The sequence below is a fragment of the Eulemur rufifrons genome, unplaced genomic scaffold (assembly GCF_041146395.1).
Source record: "Eulemur rufifrons isolate Redbay unplaced genomic scaffold, OSU_ERuf_1 scaffold_150, whole genome shotgun sequence".
Taxonomy (NCBI): domain Eukaryota; kingdom Metazoa; phylum Chordata; class Mammalia; order Primates; family Lemuridae; genus Eulemur; species Eulemur rufifrons.
In genome coordinates, this window is record NW_027182932.1 from 325,504 (window position 1) to 332,039 (window position 6,536).

Here is a 6,536-nt window from a genome sequence, read left to right on the forward strand (position 1 = left end):
CAAGCCACACGGAGGCCCAATAATCAGCCTTCCTAGACCTGCTGACACTGGTGCCAGAGAATGCCATTCTGGGGCCAAAGGACAAGCATGCTCAGCCCACCACTGCCACCACTGGGGCCCAAAGACTGGCCCACCTGGTCTCCTAAGTCCCCAGCAAAACTGTACCACAGCCTCTATTAATAGCCACACCCTAAGCCACTAAGGAAATTACAGATACCACTGACACTTTTTTTTTTTGGAGACAGAGTGTTGCTTTGTTGCCCTGGCTAGAGTGAGTGCCGTGGCATCAGCCTAGCTCACAGCAACCTCTAACTCCTGGGCTTAAGCGATCCTACTGCCTCAGCCTCCTGAGTAGCTGGGACTACAGGCATGTGCCACCATGCCTGGCTAATTTTTTCTATATATATTTTAGTTGGCCAGATAATTTCTTTCTATTTTTAGTAGAGATGGGGTCTCGCTCTTGCTCAGGCTGGTCTTGAACTCCTGACCTTGAGCGATCCACCCGCCTCGGCCTCCCAGAGTGCTAGGATTACAGGCGTGAGCTACCGCGCCCGGCCTACCACTGACACTTTTTATAGCTGAATTAATTGTACAGAGACTAAACTACAGCACACACCCAGAATCAAAGCCAACGTGCCCTGCCCAACCAATGTCATAAATATATCTTCAGGAAAAAGCCCTCTGCTACAAAAAACAGGAAGAAGCAACTGTCACATTAGATGCTCAGATATCAACATAAGGATATAGGAAAAATTAAAAAGCAAGGAAATATGATACTTCCAAAGGAAAATAGTAATTCTCCAGCACAGATCCCAATCAAAAACAAATTTACAAAATCTCACAAAAAGAATTAGAGAAAAAATATACATATGTATTTTCAGAGATGGTTCTTACTATGTTGCCCAGGCTGGCCTTAAATTCCTAGGCTAAAGCAATCCTTCCTCTTCAGCCTCTCGAGTAGCTGGGACTACAACAGATTTTAAAGAAGCTTAGTGAGATACAAGAGAATACTGAAAAACAATACAAAGAAATCAGAAAAACAATTCAGGATACGAATGAGAAATTTAGTAAAGAGATAGATATCTAAAAAAGAACTAAAAAATTCTAGAACTGAAGAATTCACTGAATGAAATACAAAATACATTTGAAACCTTCAACAGTAGAATAGATCATGCAGAAGAAAGGGTCTCAGAACTTGAAATCAGGGCTTTTGAAATAACCCAGACAAAAATAAAGAAAAAAGAATAAACAAGAATGAACAAAGCCTATATGACATCACATATGGGACACCAGAAAGCAACCAAATATAATAGCTGAATTTTTAGAGTCCCAGAAGGCAAAGATAAAATAAAAGGGGTGGAAAATATATTTAATGAAATAATGAAAACTTCCCAAATTTAGCCAGAGATTCAGACATCTAGATGTAGGAGGCTCAGAGATCCCCAAACAGACACAATTCAAGGTCTTCTCTAGCACATTATAGCAAAACTGTCAAAAGTCAAAGACAGAATTCTAAAAACAGAAAGAGAAAAGCATTGAGTCACCCCATCAGATTAACAGCAGATTTCTCAGCAGAAACCTTACAGGCCAGGAAACAATGGAATGATGTGTTCAAAGTGCTGAAAGAAAATAACTCTCAGCTAAGAATACTATACCCAGGACAATTATCCTTCATAAATGAAGGAAAAATAAAGTCTTTTGTAGCCCACAAAAGCTGAAGGAATTCATCACAACTAGACTGACCCTACAAAAAATGCTTAAGGGAGTCCTATATCCAGAAGTGAAAAAACACTATCTGCTGTTTTCATGCAGTATTTCATGAAAATGCATGAAAATATAAAACCACTGGTAGAGCAAGCACACAAGGAAAAGACTCAAATGTTACCATTACAAAAAAACATCAAACCACAATGATAAATAATAAGAGGGAAAGAAGGAACAAAAGATATACAAAACAACCAGAAATCATTTAATAAAATGACAAGAATAAACCCTCATGTATCAATAATAACCTTGAATGTAAATGGATTAAACTTAAATGTATTAAACTTTCCACTTAAAAGACAGAATGGCTGAATGGATTAAAAAAAAAAAACATAACCCAACTAAATACTGCCTACAAGAAACTCATCTCACCTATAAAGATTCATATAAACTGAAAGTAAATGGATGGAAAAAGATGTTCCATGCAAATGGGAACCAAAAGTGAGCTGGAGTAGCTATTCTTACATCAGATAAAATAGACTTTAAGTGAAAAATAGTAAAAAGAGCAAATGGGAACCAAAAGTGAGCTGGAGTAGCTATACTTACATCAGATAAAATAGACTTTAAGTGAAAAATAGTAAAAAGAGCCAAAGAAAGTCATTATATAGTGATAAAGGGATCAATTCAACAAGAAAATAACAATTCTAAATGAATTAATAAAGAAAATGTGGTGGGTATATACAGCCACATTTTATTCAGTATTTTATTCAGCTATAAAAAAGAATAAAATCATGTCATTTGCAGCAACATGGATGGAACGGGAGAGGTCATTATGTTGTGTAAAATATGCCAGGCACATAAAAACAAATACCACGTTTTCACTGATATGTGGGAGCTAAAAAACTTGATCTCATCGAGGTAGAGAGTAGAATGATAGACACCAGAGGCAGGGAAGGGTGGGAGGATGGGTGGAGGATGAAGAGATGTTGGTTAATCAGTACAAACATACATTAGATAGAAGAAACAAGTTTTAATGATCAGTAGCAGAGCAGGGTGACTATAATCACCAACAATGTATTGTATATTTCAAAGGATCTAGAAGAGAGGAATTGAAATGTTCCCGACACACAGAAATGATAAGTACTTAAGGTGATGGACACCTCAGATACCCTGACTTCATCAAGACACATTCTATGCGTATAACAAAAGCTCACATTTACCCCATAAATATGTCAAATATTATTCATCAGTAAAAGATCTCTAGTAAAAGTAAATATGTAAGTAAATGTAAAAACTCACATTATTGCATTTGTTGGGCTGTCACTCTGATTATGTTTTGCATTAATACATGACTTAGAAGACCAGTGCATAAAACAATTACAAGGAGGTGACCGAGGCAGGGAACAGAGCCACTGAGGATGGGACTGGGGAATTTATTAACACGGAAGAGCTGCGGGAACTGGCGAGGCAGTGTTTTCCTTCCGCCTTGTGCCCGTGAGGCCAGCGTGCTCATCCCTGCAGGGGAGGCAGCAGCAAGCAGGGCCCAGGCCCTCCCCAGACTCGGGAGCTGCAGCACCTTGACCTTGGGCTTCCCAGACTCTAGAACTGTGAGAAATAAATTTTTGTTGTTTTTAAATTGCCCAATCTCAGGTACTTTGTTATAGCAGCACGAACAGACTAGGACAGACGCCCAAGTATGTCAATTCAGCCTTGCGGTAATTTTTTTTGACATTCTTATTACAAAGGTTCCCTATGTAAAGAATAGTCAGGGGTCACGCGGAGGTTGCTGGACCTGAACCCAAGGCAGAAGGGCTACCTAGGCCTCCCACAAAGGGACGAGGGAGCTGCGGAGTGTCCCCCAGAAGCGGGGGCAGCCACCAGCTGGTAAGAAAGCAGGCGCTGTGGTGCTCTGGCTGCGCTAAGGATCGCCCACGCTCAGAGAGAATCCGGAACTGGGGACAGATCATGCAGGCAGCCCCGACTCACAATGGTCCGACGGACGATCCCTGGACTTTTTGGCAGTGCGGCTGCTGCTGCGCTCTGCATGTGCCTCAACTTACCGCACGGTTACATCTGCATAAGCCCATCGTATGAGACCCCACCGCAAGTGGAGGAGCACCTGGACATTCTAAGACGGCTTCCGCTCTCAGGAACTTGGATAGAAGCCACGCCGGGCTGCTGTGTGTTACTGGAAGACATGCACGATAATGTCCTCGTTTCCACGGTAAGTCTACACCAAAATCTCCAATTTTGGTTATACTCTCTCCAAGCAGTCAGACACAAAACCTCCACGTACACTTATTTCATTCCCACCTAGGGATCTGAATGAACAAGTTTTCATTTGGCAATATCAAATCACAGTCCTTACACAATGCTTTATCCAGAACACCCTAAGCAACTCTCCACATTTTGGAACTGCTTCAAAATGAAAAACATCGGCATGTCCAAAATCTCCCACACTTCTGTGACAACAGACCTTGCTATGGTTTGGATGTTTGTCCCCTGCAAATCTCACGCTGAAATCTGATCCCGTGTTGGAGCTGGGCCTGGAGGGAGGGGTCTGGGTCACGGGGCAAGCCCCTCATGAGCGGCTTGGTGCCCTCCCCGTGGTAGTGAGGGGGTCCCGGAGGGTCAGCCCGAGAAGCCCCGCAGCAAGAGGTCTCTCTGGCAGAGCAGGCGCTGAGTCCATCGTCAAGGCAGCCGGGAGGCCTGGGAGACCGAGGCCCTGGGTCCCAGGTCCTGGGGTGGGGGGCCGTGCCGGGGTCTGTTCATGGCGAGCTGGCTGCGAAAGGGAGCCTGGCGCCCGCTCCTCCCTCTCTGGCGCCTTCTCGCGCCAGGGGACACGGGCTCCCTGTGGCCGTCCACCCCGAGTGCAAGCTCCCTGAAGCCTCACCAGAAGCCGATGGTGGCGCTGTGTTTCCCTTACAGCCTGCAGAACCAGGAGCCAGATAAGTCTCTTTTCTTTATAAATTACCCTGCCTCAGGTATTTCCTTCGTAGCAACACAAAACAGACTAACACAGACCTCATCCTCCAACGTTGGGAAAATTACATAAGCTGCGGTTTCACCTTCAACCCAGCTTGGAGACAGGTAGGAGCAGTGTGCTCCCTTCTTGAAAGAGCAGCTCAAATCCGTCCTGAGTGTTTCCCTGCATTTCACTCTGATGGGCTAGATTATCGCCATGGTGACACAGGTCTCGCGTGGGGCGCCCACGCCCCTCTCCCCACCGGTGGCCCAGGGACACAGGCAGGACGCACCTGGGCCACAGGCAGGACGCACGGCGCTCCAGGTGCTTTGGGGCCACTCGGGCAGGGCTACTCCCAGCTCTGAAAGTCGCAAACGTTTCACCTTTGGGGACGAGGTGTTTAACGGGACCTAACTTCACAGCCAGTCCACGAAAGGACTCAAGCGGTTGTAAATGGGGTGCCTGTCACTGAGGTGACAAACTCCTTTCCCCGAACCGCTCGGTCTGCACAATGTAACTTCCATCCGTCAGTAGCGAGAACCGCACTGCGGGCAGGTGAGGAGGTGCCGGCAGTGTGCACGACATGCCCCACAGCACAGCGTCCCCACGTCGGGACCAAGGGAGACCCCGTGCCAAGAAAAGTGAGGCAGAGGGCTGGTTTCCGCCACAAGGCCCAAGCTGCAAACCCTCCATTCTACCTGTCGCTGGTGATGTATTCAGAGCTTTCAGTCCAAACTTCTCCCTTTTTCATTTAAATTTAAGACTTTGTATTATGATGCCTTGGACATCCCAAGGTTTGGCCTTGAGAAATGTTGCCATCTCTAGAACTATCCTTTTACAGTATTTAAGGGTTATAGAAAAACAAAGTTGATACATTCAACACAATCATGGGTTTGGGTTAATGGAATGCCAATAGAGAAACATTGTAAATTTGTGCTAAGAAGCAATGATCCTACATTCCGATACCTAACAGGCACAATCTACTTTGCATCAGCTAACATATATGGATATTCTGAGCACAGCTACAAAAATAACTTGCTTAGAATTATCTGCCTTGACAACTCATTTTTGACAACACAAAATGTGGGCCTTTTAAAAAGAAAACTGGTTTCAAAATACGATATTTCTTTAGAAGTTTCAATAATTTTACCTGAACTTGGGTTCACAGGAAAATCATTTATTCCAGGTTACCTAAGCACCATTACATTCTTTTTTTTTTTTTTCTTTTTTGAGACAGAGTCTCACTCTGTTGCCCAGGCTAGAGTGAGTGCCGTGGCGTCAGCCTAGCTCACAGCAACCTCAAACTCCTGAGCTCAAGGGATCCTCCTGTCTCAGCCTCCCAAGTAGCTGGGACTACAGGCATGCACCACCATGCCCGGCTAATTTTTTCTATATATATTTTTAGCTGTCCATATGATTTCTTTCTATTTTTAGTAGAGATGGGGTCTCGCTCTTGCTCAGGCTGGTCTCGAACTCCTGAGCTCAAACGATCCGCCCACCTCGGCCTCCCAGAGTGCTAGGATTACAGGCGTGAGCCACCGCGCCCGGCCAACCATTACATTCTTGATACTCCTGATACCGTCTTAAAAATTCATCCTAAGATGTTCGTTTCCATAGCAGTGTTGTGCTCACTTCTACTTACTAGAAAACCAAAAAGCGCAACGAGATGCTTTTCTCATGACACACGTATGTTTCAGTTCCCAAGTGGACGGGATTTTGACCTGATAAACCCACCTGGAAGGGTATAGAATTCTCCGCCCTACCTGAAGCGGTAGTTCCATGTGGAATTTTGTTTTTATGCAATCATCCATTTTCCTTTATTTATCACACCCAAGCGTAATCAAAGAAAATCCGGCCCGTGTTACAT